This window comes from Rhipicephalus sanguineus, chromosome 3 (assembly GCF_013339695.2).
Source record: "Rhipicephalus sanguineus isolate Rsan-2018 chromosome 3, BIME_Rsan_1.4, whole genome shotgun sequence".
Classification (NCBI taxonomy): domain Eukaryota; kingdom Metazoa; phylum Arthropoda; class Arachnida; order Ixodida; family Ixodidae; genus Rhipicephalus; species Rhipicephalus sanguineus.
The window spans coordinates 197,445,549-197,464,594 of record NC_051178.1 but is presented as its reverse complement, the minus strand read 5'-3'; positions in this window follow the sequence as shown (position 1 = coordinate 197,464,594).

Here is a 19,046-nt window from a genome sequence, read left to right as displayed (position 1 = left end):
TTTTTTTGTCACCATCACTTCGGCCACTAAGATGCTCTTGCACGTAAATAAACAGTGATAAAAACGCCATAATTTTTTTTTTTCATCCTTGGAGTACCGACAAATAGCTCGCTAATTTCATGTGCAGTTGCTTTTTTACGAAACAATAACAAATCACGTTCGCAATAGAAGCAACAAACAGTATTGAATTATTTATATTTAAGCAGACATTCACTAACTGTTCAAAACAAACGCAACATAAAGATCGTGTTTACTGCCGTGTTAACCAATTCTGACGGGAGATGGGGAGTCGAGGTTTATATCCTCGATTTATTTATATTACCTTTTATTTTTTACGAAGCCTTTTTCTTTCTTTCGCGTAGCACAGGTTTTCTGAGGCTTAGGTACGGTTATCTTCAGCGCCAGCAGCAGCGCACTGGCTCGTAATGGAAAATAATTTTATTTTCTTCTCAATTTCTGCATCATTACTCCCTCTAGCGGCCTTCATGACAGCAAACACGCGCAAGGTGGCTGTTAGAAATTATCCCAACGAATTCATGGATCAGAAGTTCAGAAGCTGATCCCTAAATCTTTTTTTTTTTTCTGGGCAAAAACTAATCCAGCCGTCGCGTTTCGAGCACATGGCCAGAGCGCCGGAAAGACCTTACGCGACTCATGATTCGTTGAAATCCCCAACTTTTGAAAAAAAAAACATTAGGAAGTAGCTATTCAAGTCCACAAATCAACAAAAACGTCTTCTACTTTCGCAACAGACCGAGCTACACAGTTGAATGGTACGCAGAGAGAATAGGCCTCCTTACAGAGCGCGTGATTAAGCCCGTGGCCTCGTATAATTATGCCATCAGTCGCCTTATTTGGTCTGTGAATGCTGTGCCCGCGTACCTGCATCCTGTCGCCAATGTTGAAATAACTCTGCTCCACAGTCATTACGGTCCCGTATACGGTCATTTGTGGGCGGCAATGTTTGCGGCTGATTCTTGGTTGCACGGTCATTGACCTCAGCCTTTATGTATATATGTATAGCGCCTTACACGCCCAGTTGATTCACCACGGAGACCGACTTTGAAGTCACTCATTTACGTCATGATTAGGACAACTCGGCATTTTTTTTTCTTTGTGGTATTCGCTAAATTTTTTTCTAGAATTAGCGTTTTGCCTGATCTGACGCACCACGCGAACTTTCGTAAACAGCTCGATCGTATCACTTAGCAAAGTAGCAGTTTAAGAGTGCTAGTGCATCACTTTCAAAGCTTATTTCAAAGTTTTCACAGCATGGCAGCAGAAAATGTACAGAGATCGACGCTGCTTTTCTCGATTAATTGCATATTATCAACACGCAGTACTCGTACAAAAGAACGAAGCACGAGCGATGTTAACTTATCAGTATGAACTAAAACACAAAATAAAAAGATATAGATTTGAGTTATGAAGATCAGGCTATCTTAAAGTGCCGAACATAATCCGTATATCTGAAGGAACATAAGGCCGTATATCTTACGGGCAATTTTAGGAAAAGAAAGGGTAGGCGATAGAGCGCGGCTGGGGCGTTATAGACCGAACGATTCTTTTCCGGTATGTGCAGTTGACGACGCGCATATCACAATCATCTGCCACCCTGTGATTTCTGTGGTTTCATTGATCGAACAATGCATGTGCTACACCAACCCAACTGGTGTTGTTGAGCTTCAGCTTACGTACACGCTCAATGCACTTAAGTGCCCTCTGGGTTTAATTGCCGCGCTTTATGACCTTCGAACTCATCTATTTCCGTCCTCTTTCGCTCTTACCGATTTGGTACACGCTGTGGTCATCGCCACCTGCTCAGCATAGGTCTTCGTTTGACAGTCATTTTCTCTCCTATTTTCAGCTATATTACCTCGACGCGAACAGGTGGGTACCAGGTGGACAAGCATTCCTTCAATTCCGCCGGCGATGGGTGTTTTATGCCGACCAAAAACATTGGTCTCTAACTACGAGACAACACAATTGCCTTTGACGCTTCGGATCAACGGCAGAATCGCTCATTTCTCCTGAAATCCAACTCGGCGGCATACCGCATTTATTGCCCTTAACCTATACGCGTGCAAAAATAAAAAATAATAATAATAAAGGAGCAAGATATTGTATGAAGTCCGCTGTGTGAAGCTTACCGTGTTTACACGCGCATAACTAGCACTGGCTAATAAGTGATAACTGATGACTTATGCCCGATAGCGTTGACTACTTCTCTCTACTTCTGGGTAGGTTTGGTTGTCGAGGTTATCCAAATTAACTAGAGACAATTAAGGGTATTTCCAACCCATTCCTTTCTCATTTGCCGCTAAATCGACACTGAATATTTCGCAAGTCGTTTTCAGACTCGCGGGAGACGTCCAGCGCGTATACTGTTTTTTCATGTGAACAGAATGCGCGTATCGCTGCTTTTTTGTAGATGACGCACTGTAACTCCGTGCCCTCAAGGCACGCAAAATTTTGACTTTGCCCGAGACTAGAAGCTAAGAGAAGCGCTACTACTAATGACGGTACCCCCGAGGGCCGCCCGGCACACGTCGTGGTCGGCGACTACGTCCCGAGCCTCGTCGTGGCGGCGAAACTTGGTTTAATTAAAACCAGATAGTCCCGCAGTATACGCATGCGCGGGCTTCTTCATCCGTCCGGGCCCCACTCTCTCAGCTCGGTCCAGCCAGAAGTACATGGGGCGCCTAATTATGCCGCACCCGCGTGGACTAAGCTCGCACTCGGCACCGCAACTTTTGCCGTCGCTCGGCTTTGCTGAAACCAAACCTCTGTGACACGAGCTGCCTAAATAACGCCTTTAATTTAAGACTGCCCGCTCGGCAAGTCCGCGCTGTCCATCAGAAGTCGGGGCATAAAAGTGAAAAGCAAATAATCCTCTGAATTCGCAGAGCCTTGAACACGCTGTCTGTAACAACGACACGACTGCGCGTGTACACAAAACCTGCTGCGGCTGCGCCACGATGGTGACAGATACGAAATTTCACTCTCTAAATTGTGACTATCCCTGCTTCGAGACTCGCGGAATTGTTGGAACCCGGAGGCTTCGCATTAACTGGTATGCGTGAACTCCCTCGCTCCTAATCTAATGAAAAAGATCGAAGGCCGGGGCGACAGCAGGGAGGGGTTGGTTAGAGCATAGTTATATAGACTAAGAAACAAAGTAGTATTCCGAAATAATAAGAAGTTAGAAAGATATTGCAGTATTCACATAAGGGTTATCACTGCGTTCGCCATATACGGATGATGCAAAGTAACGGTTCCCATTGTCATTATGGCACAACACATACATAATCGTAGACAAACAGGTCAAGATATAAAAAAAGAAAATGAAAAACACTTCGTGTCCTTACGTTTGACACAATTTCAGGTATTACGTGGGTAGGTGAAGACCATAAAAAGCGCATTCCATAAAGAAAAGAATATGAGTTAACCTCGTTGTAACTCCTACACGAAACCCTTACTCCCTTGCGAGTTCACCGAATGTGCTTCATACAAAGAACAAGCATAACGTTGTGTAAAGCTGTGTAAACAACGCGCAAAGAAAAAAAGGACTTCAAGGTAACAATTATTATATTTTCCTATGCCCTTGACTAGAGCAAAAAGATGTCAGCAGTGTCAGTGTTACATTACCGTAGGCACCGTTAGTATTGGCGCTGCTATGATAATATTGACGCTGCAATTGATGCAGAGCCGAAGCTCTGCGTCTTTCACGAAATAATTCCGCTGTATGTGAAAAAAGCGAACGACCCGGCGTAAGCTATATGTGGTCTCTACATTTCGCCATTCCCACTAAAACAATGAATTCTTTTTTGTTGTTATCTCGATATCTGCCGTCCACTTCTGTCAAGCCGTCGGGCTTATGTAAGCCCTTCCCTCTAACTTTCGTCACGTCCAAGTTTCTCAATTTTCTAACGTCACAGAGAATTCATAGAATCCAAAAAAGCTATGTGCATAATTTCAGCTAAAATGTGCCACGAGGCTACAGTAACCATAGAGCCTCTCAATTTGCACTCTTCTTTACTCGTTTCAATATGTTACTTTTCGGGCAATAAGGGACTAACGTCCTCCCGCTAATCATGATTTTCATCGAATGTTCCTCAAAAGTGCTCAATCCTAACATTGAACCGATCTTAGAAGGCACTCAGCAAAGCAGAAACATTACAAAGCAAGTTTTTTTCAAGCGCCGGAACAAATCCGCGAAAGAAAGACAACAGGTTTTTAAGGCAGCTGAGCTGTTGAGAGGCCAGAGCCCCCTACGAGCTCACTCATCCACACTTTGTATTAGCTGTACGTACAACGACCGCACTTTTAAGTGCGTCCGCGCAGCGGTTTCTTCCCTAAGCACTCTATCTCACTCTCATCTAGTCTCTTTTGTTCTTTCGTCAGCTAGGCGTAGTGTCGGGACACGGCACGTTTCGTGTACCCCAACCGCCTTTAGTCGATCGCGGTGTTCGCTGGAAACTCGCTTGATGGCCAGTCGCTTTCTCGTTCTCGCAAGCTTTCTGCGATGATGATGATGATGATGATGATGATGATGATGATGATGATGTTGATTAAAACGTTTCGTTCAGAAGGCAAAAGGAAGGGGAATTGGAGAAAGTTTGTTCGGGTCTTTATTCCGTGATACTGCTGGCCCTTTCCGCGACAAAGCGTTCTCCTAATGTGCATTGTAAAAAGTGTTCTGTTTTTTGTGACAATGCACCATTGTCACAAAAAACAGACCCCAACTCACGCGTGAGATAATCGAGGAAGGAATTATTGATAGTTCAATGGATAACTGCGTCAAAACAGTCGCTTGCTTTATCTTCAAAAGAATTACGACATTTACGTTGTCACTGATTGTTTTACTGGTTGCACTTGCGTGTTTTGCGGTCATGTGTTGCCTTGTATATTCCTCTTTACTGCTCTCAATAAAGTGTTTCAAGTTAGCGACTGTGTGTCTCGCTGTCCCACGCCGCCAGTTATCGACCCTGTTGGAAATTGGAGGAATGGGACCGTGAGAACTAAAAAAAAAAAAAAGATCATTCTCTTCTTTTTATTTTTATTCGGGCCTCTCCCCCTTTGAAGGAATCCGGTTGTCGTGATCACCCCCCCTCTCCATGCAGTAAAAAAATCCTGGCGCCATTCCTGATGTCTTCCCCGAATTTCTAGGTTTTTAGTGCGACTGCAAGCCGCCGGACATCCAGCGCTATACATGACTACTGACTTTCAACATTTTATCTTCCTCAAATGGCGGAGTGACTAAGAAGTCGGCGTCGGATCCCACTCTACATTTATCATCACTTGCATCGCTTGTCACATATAATATAGCAATCACTTGGTTCATATCATTCAAGCAAGGTTCGGGATTGGGCTAGTTGGTAATCCATCTTCAACAAACGGCGCTGTAGTGGACAACGGACAAGGAAGGGAACAAATACAAGCACTGACTTCCAATTTCCAAGAAGAAGATCATATCATTCAATCTTGTGCCCGCGAGACACTGATTGATATCCGGGACACGTTACTCAGCCTACGGGCCCTGCATTCGGCCCTAAGTGCTGCTCAAAGTGCTGCACTCTGAGCAGCGTTTTACGCAAGGCCAGCCCTTTGCGCAAAGTGCTGCGCTGCATTACAGCTTATTTGTCTGCTTAGAATAGTTCTATCTCGGCTATTCAGAACATGTCGTATTCCAGCGGGGCAAGACCTACAGAGGAATAGCTCGACCAAGAGGCAGAGATGAAAACACGAGAGAATAGTGGCAAATAAAAATTCTGCGCGCCTGGATACTACTAACGCAACTTTATTGCCCTATTTCAGGTTTTAAAAGAATGCCTGTACTGTTATTCTTTTCTTTTCTTTCTTTCTTTCTTTCTTTCTTTCTTTCTTTCTTTCTTTCTTTCTTTCTTTCTTTCTTTCTTTCTTTCTTTCTTTCTTTCTTTCTTTCTTTCTTTCTCTCTCTCTCTCTCTTTCTCTTTCTTTCTTTCTTTCTTTTTTGTGTATGTTTGTGCGCTGAACCAAAAACAGAGAACTCAAGGACGTAAATGTTAGAAGTACAATCGCACTTTTGCCCTCCTCCTTTGATGTAATATGTGCCTGCAATGTTCTATTTTTTTTTAACGTCTTTCGGTTGGGACTAGCTGCTCGAGAAACTCCGTTTCGTGTTGTCGTCCTGGAAACACGGCTTTTCATCTCGCCCAACTCGCACGTGCGAACAACGTGGCTTGAAAACATGTTGACCAGCGCAGCCCGAACAATGGCAGCCAAGACGTGAACAACAGAGCTTCTCAAAATACTGAAAAGTAAAGGCGCTTTCAAACGGACCCGACCGCCACTACAACTGTACGTACTGATGTGAGATGAGAAGAAAGAGCCACTTCACAAAGATTCAAAGGACAGTGTTTACAATACATCCTCCTCGTCGATCTCGCTAACGCAGCTCTTAAGCAACTAAGTAGACAAATCAATTCATAATAATGAAGCGGTGCCAAGAAGTATGATAATACCACAGAAGAACACACCAAACGCAAGCTCCGAACTCTCAACTGAACTTCGGGTTCGCAGAACCCAAATATATATCTGCACGTGTGAATATAAAAGTTCAACTGATGGTTCGGCGCTTGTGCTTCGTGTGTTCCTCTGTGATTTTGTCATATTTCGTGGCGCTATTTCATAATCATGACTCCATAACAACTCGTCCAATTGTCGGTCCTGCTCAACGTTAGTCAAACGAAGACTCGAAAGGAAAGTCAAGAAATGCGTAAATGTCATTGTGCTGCTTATCACGTTGCTACGCTAATCCCCAACGAAGTGACGGTTGCTGCTTCTCCAAGGAAGCGGCAAGGGCGAAACAATCCGCTAGCGTCGTTCCGCCCATGCCTACTTTGTTCCGCTAGGCGCGAAAATGAGCTACAGTCGCCTGTATCCCGCCTAGCCGGACACTAATCGAATTGCGCCTTCAGCCGCCAGCGGAAGCGGCTTCTGTCGGCGCTCATACGGCGCTGCGACCAGCTGACGCATCTGTGTCATCAGGCGACTGCGCTCCTGCCACTCCTACAAGGAAAAACTCACAAGGGTTCCCTATGCATTCGCCTAAGACGACTCGAACGCGAAAGTCCACCCGGTGCAGTCATAATTATCGTCGACGTATTCGTCATCGCCATTATTCTCATTGGAGCTTGTGAACCCACTTGAGTGAGTGAGTGAGTGAGTGAGTGAGTGAGTGAGTGAGTGAGTGAGTGAGTGAGTGAGTGAGTGAGTGAGTGAGTGAGTGAGTGAGTGAGTGAGTGAGTGAGTGAGTGAGTGAGTGAGTGAGTGAGTGAGTGAGTGAGTGAGTGAGTGAGTGAGTGAGTGAGTGAGTGAGTGAGTGAGTGAGTGAGTGAGTGAGTGAGTGAGTGAGTGAGTGAGTGAGTGAGTGAGTGAGTGAGTGAGTGAGTGAGTGAGTGAGTGAGTGAGTGAGTGAGTGAGTGACCTTTACTGAAGGTCCGGCGAGGACGCGAACTCTTCACATAACCGGCTAGTCTCACGTCGGGACCGGCAGGATTTGCTTGCATCAGGCCCGTAGCCAGAAATGGGGGGAGGGGGAGTCTTACCCCTTTCATCGGAATTTTGATGGAGGGGGGTGTCTTACCGAAAATGGAAAATAAATAATGAAAATAGGTGTTCTTCAAGGCCTTCAGCAAGTGGAACCCCCCCGCCCCCGAAAAAAACTCCTGGCGACGGGCCTGGCTTGCACACTTACACTTTGTTTATCCTGTGGATGATGATCATCTTTGATGCATTTCCAGCGCTTAAGAGAAATGGGAAACACACGCAGACACGGAAAGAAAGTGGGACAGCAAGAACATTGAACGCTTTTTTTTTTTTTTAGATGCGAAGTATCTCTTGCTCGGGGGTATGTAAGGCGGCGTGGTAATCCGCACACAGCGTTGTCCGCACTCACACTACGCATGCGCGACTCTCTTCCTTCCCTCTCTCCCACAGCTGCGCGTTACTCTCTCCACTTCTCTAGCAGCAACTGCTTGCCCTTCCCCTGCGTTCTCGCTTCTGCTCTCACGGCGCATACGCTACTCTCCTCCTCTAGTCTCCTCTCCTTCAAATAGTAGAGCGCTGCGCGCGTTCAGTCCAGCGCTTGCCTCGGTTGGCTCCTCTGAAATGAGGGCTCGACATGCCGAAATTCTCTCCTGCGCAGCACCGCGATGAGGGCCAGCGCATGCGCGTCCCCTCCCCCTCTCTCTCCTCTCCTACGCTGTCTCTCTCTCTCGCGCCTGTCGACGTTCCCCGCACGCCCTGTTAAATCAACGGCCAGGCTACAGGGAAGACACGACGCGCGTAGTGTTCCTCTTCGCGTTCCACGACGCGAAGTCGGTAGCATGCCCAGCGAACGCCAACGGAACGCGATCGTGCAAGTGCTCCGGCTTCGCATCGCCTCATGGTGCCCTTTAGCGGGAGATGGTGTAATTTTTTTTCGTGTCTGCATGTTTTTCCTATTTCGCTTAAGCGCTGGAAATTCATCAGAGTTCAGTATTCCAACTAGCCCATAAAAGTGCTTTATGATAATGATGATGACAGTGATGATGAAATAAAGCTCAACCCTTTTATGGGTTGGTAGCATTCAACCACCCACTCGTTGCGCAATTCGCATAGTGTGGCGCCTGGTGCGATTCTTCGCTTCTGCCACGCAATATTACATCTCTTAAGACCCCTTGCCCGACAGGACAACTGTATAGGGTCTTTTTCCAAAGCGCTTTGAAGTACTGGCGTGGCTCTGTGGTAAAATACTTGACTGCCGAGCAGAATACCTGTCTTAGATTGCGGCTCGAACTCTCATTTTTATTAAGCTGAATTAGAATAGTGCCAAAAAACGTAGGACGTTCATCATGAATTAAAAACTCGCTCAACAGTCTATTCATCTAAGTTTTATTAAGGTCACGTGCGTAGTTTGTGCCGCCCGCAGCGGCACGGAATAGCCTTTAATTGCTAACACGTGTAATTAAAGGGCCTTTCGTTACACGTGTTATCAACTGACTCAGCCAAATGTTTTGGGCTGTTTCCTGTGTTTTTATTCATTGTCAATCTTTCTTGCGCTTTTAGATACGTACGTTATTCGAAGAGGAGGGGCCGGCACCTGTGCGAGAACCACCATTTCCCGCAAACCGCGTAAGTAAAAAATTATTTCATTTTATAATTACAATTGCCTCGGGATTGATGATCACCCCTCCCGTGTACACCGTATTCTCTACAGAATTCGTGTGCGTTATTGGCGAAAAAACGCCAGGCCTGCGCTGAAACCGCAGCACAGCCACAGCGAAAGCTGGAAGAGCGGCGTTTCTAGAGCCCGTTCTAAGCTCCCTTAGGGCTACTCATACAAGTTCACTAGAAAGGTACCCACTACGCCGTAAATCACAATTTTCGTGAACTTGGCAAGCGCCTACTAAGCCATTATTCGTCATTCTGCGGGGAAGCGAGGCACCAGCTACACGTCTGTAAGGCCTTATGTGCAATTTGTTGACGCGGCGACTGATGACTATGAAGAATTATGGCTCAGCCCTTTGTAATGGGTTGGAAGCTTTAAACGGCCCACCAGTTATGTAATTTGCATTGGGTGACTCCCGATCGCTATTTCCCTCTCCCGTCATGCTGTATAACGTACGTTGACGTGGGAGAGAGACCGGGGGGGGGGGGGGGCGAAGAACTTTACTGAGACCCCGAGGAAATGGATCATGCGCTTATGGGCTTCCTTGGCAACCAATACAAGTGCACTTGCGAGGAACCCACTACGCTATAAATCATTGTAGTTTTACTGAGACCCCGAGGAAATGGATCATGCGCCTATGGGCTTCCTTGGCAACCAATACAAGTGCCTTGCGAGGAATCCACCACGCTCTAAATCATTGTAATTTTACTGAGACCCCGAGGAAATGGATCATGCGCTTATGGGCTTCCTTGGCAACCAATACAAGTGCACGTGCGAGGAATCCACTACGCTATAAATCATTGTAATTTTTGAGAAGTAGGGCAGCAGGCACTCTGCCATTTTTCGTCATTCTGCGGAGAGCCGTCGTACCTGCTGAGCGCATGTAAGACATTATGCGCACTTTGTTGATGCTGTGCCTGATGACGATGGAGAATTATGGCAGAGTCCTTTGCAATGGGTTGGAAGCATTCAACAACCTACTCGTTGCGCAATTCGCATTGTGTGATGCCTTGTTACAGAATTCGCGTTGTGCGACGCTTGGTGCTTATTTTACTCTTCTATCACGCTATACTGCATATGCTAATGTGGTTCCTTCCTGACATGAAGCCTGTATAGGACCTTTTTGCAACGCAGTTTCAAGCACCGGCATGGCTCAGAGGTTGAATACTGGGCTCCCACGCCAGAGGGCCCAGGTTCGAACCTCGTTGAATCCTGGAATTTTTTTCTTGTTTCGTTTTTTTTTTCTTATTTCGAGCGATTGTGGTTACGGACACCGGCGACGGCGGCAGCGGCGGCGGCGGCGGCGGACAACTACGGCGCCAAAAACGGCCGGTGAAATGATCTCATAACAGCTTTCGCTGTAAAACGGTTATTCGCTTTATATGTGGCGATGATTCCGTACTCGAGCATACTCTTATATGGAATTGGGGATATTTCGGTAATGTGCAAAGTTAGTCATGTGTTACGTGAAGCCAAAATTAAGCGTGCAATGTTCTGCAGGTAAGCTTCAAAGTTGTTTCGATATTGACACCGGCCAGCTGCAGCATGCCGCCACGGTTCGCCTCAAAAACGACACTTAAGAGTGACGTAGTATTTGTAATGTCCCTGATGTTCTATTACGTGCGTAGACCCAAATGAGCCACTACATTTGCACAAGTCTCCATATTATTCCTATGCATTTATATGAGTTTGCACATGGTCGTACAATTCCTCTGTTGCAAACATCTATTTTAATGCGAAATGACTGCCACTGATTTGTTATTCTTAGACACGCTGCATATACACAGCACATGCAGATATCGCAATAAACATATCGTGTAGTTATCCTTAATAATTTTAATACACGGTGGCCATGTCTGTCGCTGCAGAGCCCACGCCTATACGCTTAACTCAATAAAGCGAGTGTGGCGGAGAACGTTGCGCATTTCAGCGTGCCCACCCCGCAGCCACCGCCGCTTCTACGTCGCATCAGTCACCAGCTCCGTCGCTCTCACCAGCCGACATACGCGCCTACATTGTTGAAGGCTAATTATTCATCTGCCTAATGCTGTCGACATTAATATTTCGCACAAACAGATATTCTATGCTTTTTATTGGATCAACCCATCCGCGTGTTCTCACTACACTGTCGATCGGAGTAACGAGCACGACGCAACTGGCACTGTCCGAAAAGATTGACACCTTTTCATTTACCTAATTTAGGAAAGACTCAAAGGCCCTCACTATAGGAGGGTAGTGCGCAATAAACTCTCATTTGTAATGAATACCTGAACACCTGTTCGTAAGTGGCACATTATCTTCACATTAAGTAACAATAAGTGGGTAACAGTTGTTAAGTGGTTATTAAATGCGAAGCATTTCTTAGCGAACCTCTGGCACTTTGAGCGTTTCTATCTACGTATCTATCTATCTATCTATCTATCTATCTATCTAGCCGCCTACGTCTGGGTGCTCTCATGATCGCCTCCTTAATTTGGTGTAGACCAAAATTTGCTTGGGAGGGCAAGAGCATTTGACGAATATGACTGCCGGTTCAGGACATGAATAACATTAAAATCCTGTCGAGTACGTCGTCAAACCCTTTGCACTAGACACGTGTGGCACATACCCGTTTACCACGGGCCGCGGTGTACGGGTATGCGCCACGGGTGATTGACAGTTTATATCTACCCAGGAACAGCGACAACAGACATTGGTAACTTAAATGCGACAGCGTTAAGGAAAATCAACATCGGCAGCGTTGACTCAACAAAGGGAAAGAATGAAAATTAGAGTACCAGCCGGAATCGAACCCAAGCATTCTGCGTGGCAATCAGATATTCTACCACTGAGCCACGCCAGGTCTATAAACTGGTTTGGAAAAACAGCATACGCAGGCGTAATACGGTGCAACGTCAATTCTGGTTGTGGTGCTGGCTATCTAATTTTACAGTAAAGTCATAAACACTACATGATACTCCTACGATGTCTACTCCTACAATACAGGCGTCATATCAGATGAACGTCTGTAGTTCCAGTGTTGGCTCCGCTTTTATAGCAGTCTAATTAACATTACGTTTGTATTCCTATGATTCAGCAAGCTATATTTAAGCATTGTTTGACCCCGGAGGAATACATTAACGAAAGTTATATATGGTATTCACATCACCGCGCCGTAAAGTGCACTTAGTCCGCGAGAACAACGCAGTGTCCTCTTCATTTCTTACGAGGCTGGGCGATGGCCTCATGCTGACTGAGGATGATGCCAGATTGATTGACAGCCGCTTTGTAGACTAGGCTACGTAGGCCACATACGCCCAGGTAGTCTACAAATACGACAAACATCATCCACCGATCTTGGTCTACGTAGCACTATCCAGGCCTACCAGCCTCGACAGCCTATACCTCACCAACGCGGAGGGTGGCTTCAGGTTCCGACATGTCACCGGCTCTGTCGACAGACAATTTGTCGACGAAATGACCGAGGCATCCACGAATTCCAACAGCTCTACTATACCACATACTTCACTACACATGGACCCCTCGTCACCACGATCACGACCGGATCCTATAACAAGTCGTGACCAGCTGCTGGTGCTCACTGATCACGGTGATGACGCCCTTGTTCAAGAACTGTCAAGAACTTCTTCCACACATGCACACGGGTTCGTGAAACGTGCGTGTGTTCTCGGGACACGTATAAGCACTACATATTACCTTACCGCTTCTGGTGTTGGTAATACCCCCGTTGCCATTGGCAGCATTACCCAACCGTAAACAACTGGTTATATAACACATATGCGGCGTTTCAGCATATATATGTGTGCGTATAAAATTTATAGAAATCTTTAGCATCATTTTGTAACGTGTCGCTCACTAAAAAAAGTTACGCCAGTCACCTACCCGCCGCATACTTCGCATAACATCGACTCCCACGGTACGTGGGATCTGCCGAATTTTTTCTAAATGTAAGCTCATTGACTGTAGTCGCAATACGACACGGAATACACTTTGAACGCACCACTCGTAGGTCTGGCCGGCGCCTGAGGAAGGGTGGGCTCCGGTAGGGCTAGTCTCCCGGCCCCCGCCTCCCTTGAGCTCAGCAAAGACAAAAATAAAGTTATGTCTTCCTTTCTCTCGTATTACTACCCTACATGCGAAGAATACGCGGTCTTGCGCACCTGCAATGTACAAGGCCACGGAAGTGATGTGTCGACCCTTGACAACAAATAACCTTTACGGCCGCTTGAAGCTGACTAAACGATGAACGCTTCTAAGCGACAGACCACGTGTACTGCGCCCATTTTCTTTCTCTCATTTCACCCACCTTCAAGACTCTCTTTATCAGCGCGGAGTAGCCAGCTGTGCTGAGCAAGCTTCCCGCTTTTCCTTCGTCACTTCTCTCCGCTTAATGATGCGGTATTAAACTTGCTACAGCGTGCATAACAGAGAAGGCCTCAAAACGTGTGTAAACTTACGTGTATAAGCGCTCGGTCGATAGAGCTCAGCGAAAAGGAAATAGAGCTGATCACTAGATAGCGTCGGTATCTAGGGCATCTCTGCGCATGCGTTTAGTCTCTGCAACTCACGTTCATCACCCCGTTAAACAGTTGATAGTTTGCGCTGATGCGTTCTGTATGTGTATTTCTTCGCAGTGTGCGCTACTTCTTGTAGTTTGCGCAAAGAACATTGATCATGTTTAACCAACTACCCCGTTATGAAATTTCTCTTGAGGCCACAAAGCAAGCAATGAACAAGACAACTATAGCCCATTGTCAAGTTTTTCTTGAGGCCAGAAAGCAAGCAACAAACGAGATAAGTAAATGAACGCTATTTTCTGAAATGTTTTTCAGGACTCGTATACGTTTGACTATGTATCTTCCCTCATTCCTTCCAATGCTACGAGGCGAAGTGACGCAATGAAGCAAGTTACGATAGTCTAAAGAAAGAGAAACAATAGCGAAGACACGGGCAACAAAGCATGAGAAGGAAGGGGCTGTCACTTTCCTCTCACATGCGAGTCCCGCACGGGAAGAACGCAGACATTCCACGTGACGAAAGTATAAAGGAATAATCCCATAGACGAGTCGAAGAAAGCGCAAAAATAAAGGCTGTTGGAAGGAAACAATTCCCAGTTGCGGCGCATTCGGCGTTGCGACCAGCGCGAATCGGCGACAGCGAAGACGAAAAGGAAACAAGGAGGTGTTGGAGGAATGCGAACGTTTTCGCACGGCTGCCTCCGTTTGTCAGTCTGGTGTTCGTGTTCGCCGTTTCTTTCTCACCCTCTGGATCTGCTTCTTCTCGGGCCCGTGTTTCAATTCCTTCGTCGCGAGCGTCGCCTGCCTGTCGGTCAGCCAAGATTTCTCCTACCCTGCGCATTTTCAACGGTTGTAACAGTCTTGTAACATTTACTGTTTCTTTGCAACTGTGCTCTCTCTCTCTCTCTTTTTGTGACAGCGAAAAGGTCGATGAATAAAGTGACAAACGACGGAATAAACGCGATGTGACGCTCCAGATCAAGCTCGCACTTTCGAGTCTTGATATGCCTATCTCGTAGGCGAGTATGTAGCTCTGTCACTGGCTCTGCAAACGCCAAAGTAAACCTATTTCGTTTCATCGCAGAAGGCCACCATTGTAAGTGTGGGTGTTATGCCAGGAGTTGATTTGATCTGATGCAAATGACATCTTCATTCGATGTACTACTGTTGATTTGTCACTGAGTAACGTACCCACCGCATAGATAGTATGAACGTTTGTTTATGACTTCTCTTTCGGTACCTCGTTTTTCAATGCCAAATTTACAACGGAACTGGGCGTAGGTGTTACATACATATCGTGATCATTGTCAGCAGTTGCTTGTTGAAGATAGTTTGATGCATCCGCATTATTTAGGCACCCCCAATTTAGGATAAAACTGGGTGACCTGTTCCGAAATTCCGCCATTAAACTTCAGCTTTGAAGACAAACAATGAACCTGCATCAAACATTCACTGAAACTCATCGAATAGAGAGAAGGAGCAATCGATATAAAGCTCCGTTGGTGCCACTGATACTTACTCAGGAAAGAGAACAATGGGAGATAAATATCAGCTTGGCGTATCTCAATAAAGCAATGAGAAATAACTGCAGAGATCGAAGGAAGGAGTTCACGAAACGGCCTCAAGTGACAAGTAACTCTAACCAACCAGTAACGCTAACGAGTTGGCGAGTTGACTAGCAACAAGTTGCTGGGCGATTCCACCGTTGCTGACCGGACCAATTTCCTGCCGGAGGCAACCGCACAACACGCAGGAAGTAGCAAAGACATAACAGAGAGACCACGATAACTTTCTACTTGAGGTATCTCTTATGAAGGTCGGCCTGTCGCTCGAGAACTCCTCTTCGAGATGGGAAGCCATTTTACTTTATTTTTGAGAATAACATTGGAAAGTATTCAAGTGAAACGTAGCGATTCCTTAGACGAGCGTACAACAGCTGGTGTATAGAAACAGGTGCTACGCGTGAAGAAATGTCTAAGAACATGTGACCAAGTAGCCAAGAGTGAGCTGTTTCCCCGTAGTGCTGCTTTCTTTTGTTGTTATTTTTATTGTATGATGAGACGTTGTCTCCTCGTAGAGGCGCTAGATACTTCTTTGCTCCCACGTGCAATATAAAAAGGGAACACTCAAAGCAACAAAGAACTCAAGAGTTCCGGCGAGTAATTAACTGGTGGCGACACAAGATAAAAGGGCACAATTTAAATTCGCATGACGGAACACCAAGTCCAATGAAGTCAATGCAAAGATAAAACAACAACAAAATACGCACACATGTTTTCACAGTCAACATCACATTCAATATGACAAAGGAGCATGCGATGGGCACACACGAACATAGCTTGGAGGTATGTGGGATCATATGCAGTACCTTCCAAAAATTGTTGCACGTACGCGGATGTTTGCTCCTGACAAGTGGAGCGTAGTCTGTTTTTGCAATATACTCGAAGGTATACCTGATTACACACTGTAAGAACAAGCTGTGCATGCAGTATGCCCGATTTGCGTGATAAGTCCAGTGCCCGTTCTTTTCTTATTATTAAATGTATTTAAGGAGAGGCAGGTGCCAATGTGCGCGCCGGCTACTCTTCCTCTCTTGCATAACAGCTGCCGTCGCAAAGTAGTGGACAACCACAAAACTATACAAAGTAACACATGAGAACACACACGCACTTGGTGTCCAATCTTGTTGGGTGCATTCGATGGGCCTGTTAACCCACCTTATAATGCGGCGCGCGCCTCGAGTCCTGGAAATTCTGAAGATCCTGGAGATTCATGTGGGAACTTCCACTATTTAAGCGTGAGAAATATAAACAAGATTTCTTCCAGCGAGGTAGAAAATAAAGGAGGTACAATAACTGAATTCACGAACTCACTCGGAGCGGGCGAGTAATCAACGTGCGCAAATGACAGAACACGGCGCTACTTTTTCCCGAAGGTAGCGGCGTTTACTCATCAGTTCAACTTAACCTTGCTCCTGAATTAGTTGGTGTATGGGACGTTTAGTCTGATGCGGTGCAAGCATACGTGTGTGGCTGTATGTGTTATGCGTTTATCAGTGTATATATCATAATCGTCACCCCGCACCTGGAGTAGCATGTCATGTGAATAGCCAGGCAAACATCTCCAGCTTTTCATTAAAATTTTGCTCTCTCTTTCTCTCATTCTCTCATCAATTGAATTAGTACACACTCTGTGACAAATAGAACTTTTTGACTGCATAGTCTCACTATCGCTCACGCTATCGTCAGTCGCTCACTATGCGTGCCGGCGAAAGTGCTCGTTCAAGTGCTCGTGCAGCGATTTCGTCGCCTTCCGGAAGAATAGTTACACACCTGTTGATCGGCGGCTTTCGAAAAACCCAGTTGTTTGCTGTATGGTAAAACACCGGTATAAATAACGTGAATGAATTAAATCACGTTTATTCCACATTGGAATGCGCCGAGCGCGCTGCTATGGGGAAGGGAGGGGTGCTATAGTAAAATAACGTTAGAAGGTGCTCAGGCAAAGCCTCATGAGCAAGGAACTCCGACAACATGGTCTGCAGCGCTCCGATGGTAGATAGAAAATTCAAAATGCGCACTGCTGGGTCAGTTCGTTGATGATTTAAACCTCTTCAATGACGTAAAAAAAAACAGCTGCGCATAAAGGACGGGAGCGGTTGAGCTAACCATGTTCGCTTACGCGTGGCCCCGCAAATGCGATTTTCGCTGGAGCTAGAGATACTATCTAGACAAAATAGCGTGCAAAAAAGAAACACCTGCATAATTAGGGTGTGACAGGGTTTGAGGTATAGTTGCACTACAGGCATATGCTTCAACGAGTGGAACAATTCGCAAAGCATGGACGATGCACGCATTTTTTCATAATGGCGAAGCAGTTTTCACTAAAAGCTTCTTTGTATTTCTCGTATGTCGTAAAAACCATCATGCTAGAGTTTTTTTTTCTAATTCTGAGGCTTTAGTTGCCAGAACCGGGCATTGTGCAATTGCGCATGTATATCTAAGTACACGGGTGTTTCTTGCGTTTCACCCCACCGAAACGCTGCCTCTGTGACCTATAATTCAACAAGCCTCTTCAAGCTTAGCAGCGTGTAGCCTCAGCCGCTAAACTACCACGGCTGGTAAGAGCCAATTTACTGGGCGAACATAACAAAAGCCGATTGTGATCAAAAGGAATAATCAACGCTTTGGAAGACAGATAAGCGCGTACTTGAAGAAAAACTTCGTACGCGACGCGTAGTGTACGCGGCGTCATCTGATGTGCGTCAAAATTTTTGTTCAGCAGGAGCTTTATTTTTCATTAGTGTGGTGCCTGTCTTTCGGTAATCTTGGTAACAATATCTGGTGTTTTGCGTTCCAAAACCACCATATGATTATGAGAGACGCCGCAGTGAAGGGCTCGGGAAATTTCGACCTCCTGGAGTTCTTTAACGTGCACCTAAAAATAAGCACAAGCAGTTTCGCCTTTATCGAAAATGCGGCCACCGTGGCCGGGATTCGATCCTGCGACGTTCGGGTCAGCATTCGAGCACCATAACCCCTAGACCACCACGTCGGGTGTAATCTTAGTAAGTATAGCAAGAGAGAAAGAAGAAATAATAGAGAAGGAAAGGCAGGGAGGTTAACCAGTATAGGACAACCGGTTTGCTACCCTACACATGGGGACAGGTAGGGGGAGATTAAAGATGGAGAAAAGAGAGAGAGAGAGAAAGATAGAGGGATAGCACATGACACTGCACACACAGAATCAGTCGGTCACTCTTGCGTGGTACGCGACATTTCTGTCACGGCCGCTTCTCCAAGTTCGTCTCTCTTAAAAACCTCAGCAGTGCCTTCGTAGCCTTCAGCTGTGAAGTACAGCAAAGAATCAATCAATATATGCGGGTCAATCGCATATTACGATGCAACACCAATGTCTTCTAGTCGCCATTTTAGCGCTGCTGCTTCGTGCTCGTCAGTTCTTATTTCCAATCATTATAGTTCAACCTAGAATGCACTGAAACGTCCTAATTCGGTCACGCAAGCTCGAACGACATCGGCAGAAAGTTCAAACACGTGCGTGCAAGTAGAAGTTTCCGCTTCATTTGTGTTATCAGCGGAGCCTGCTCGAAAAAAACTTTCGTAAAGTCGAAAACCCCGAGCCATTCACTACTGCCTTAAAAATGCTCACCGCGGTCTCCTCATCATCTCGGCTCGAAACAAACAGCTATCGAAGATCGAAAGTAGAAGACGCAAAGCGGAACTGTGGAAAAGTGTTCAAGTGGTTCGCAGCGCCGAGAATTGGAGCGAAAAGGGCCCCGAAACGCAACTTTAGATCCCAACCGCAATCAGAGTTCG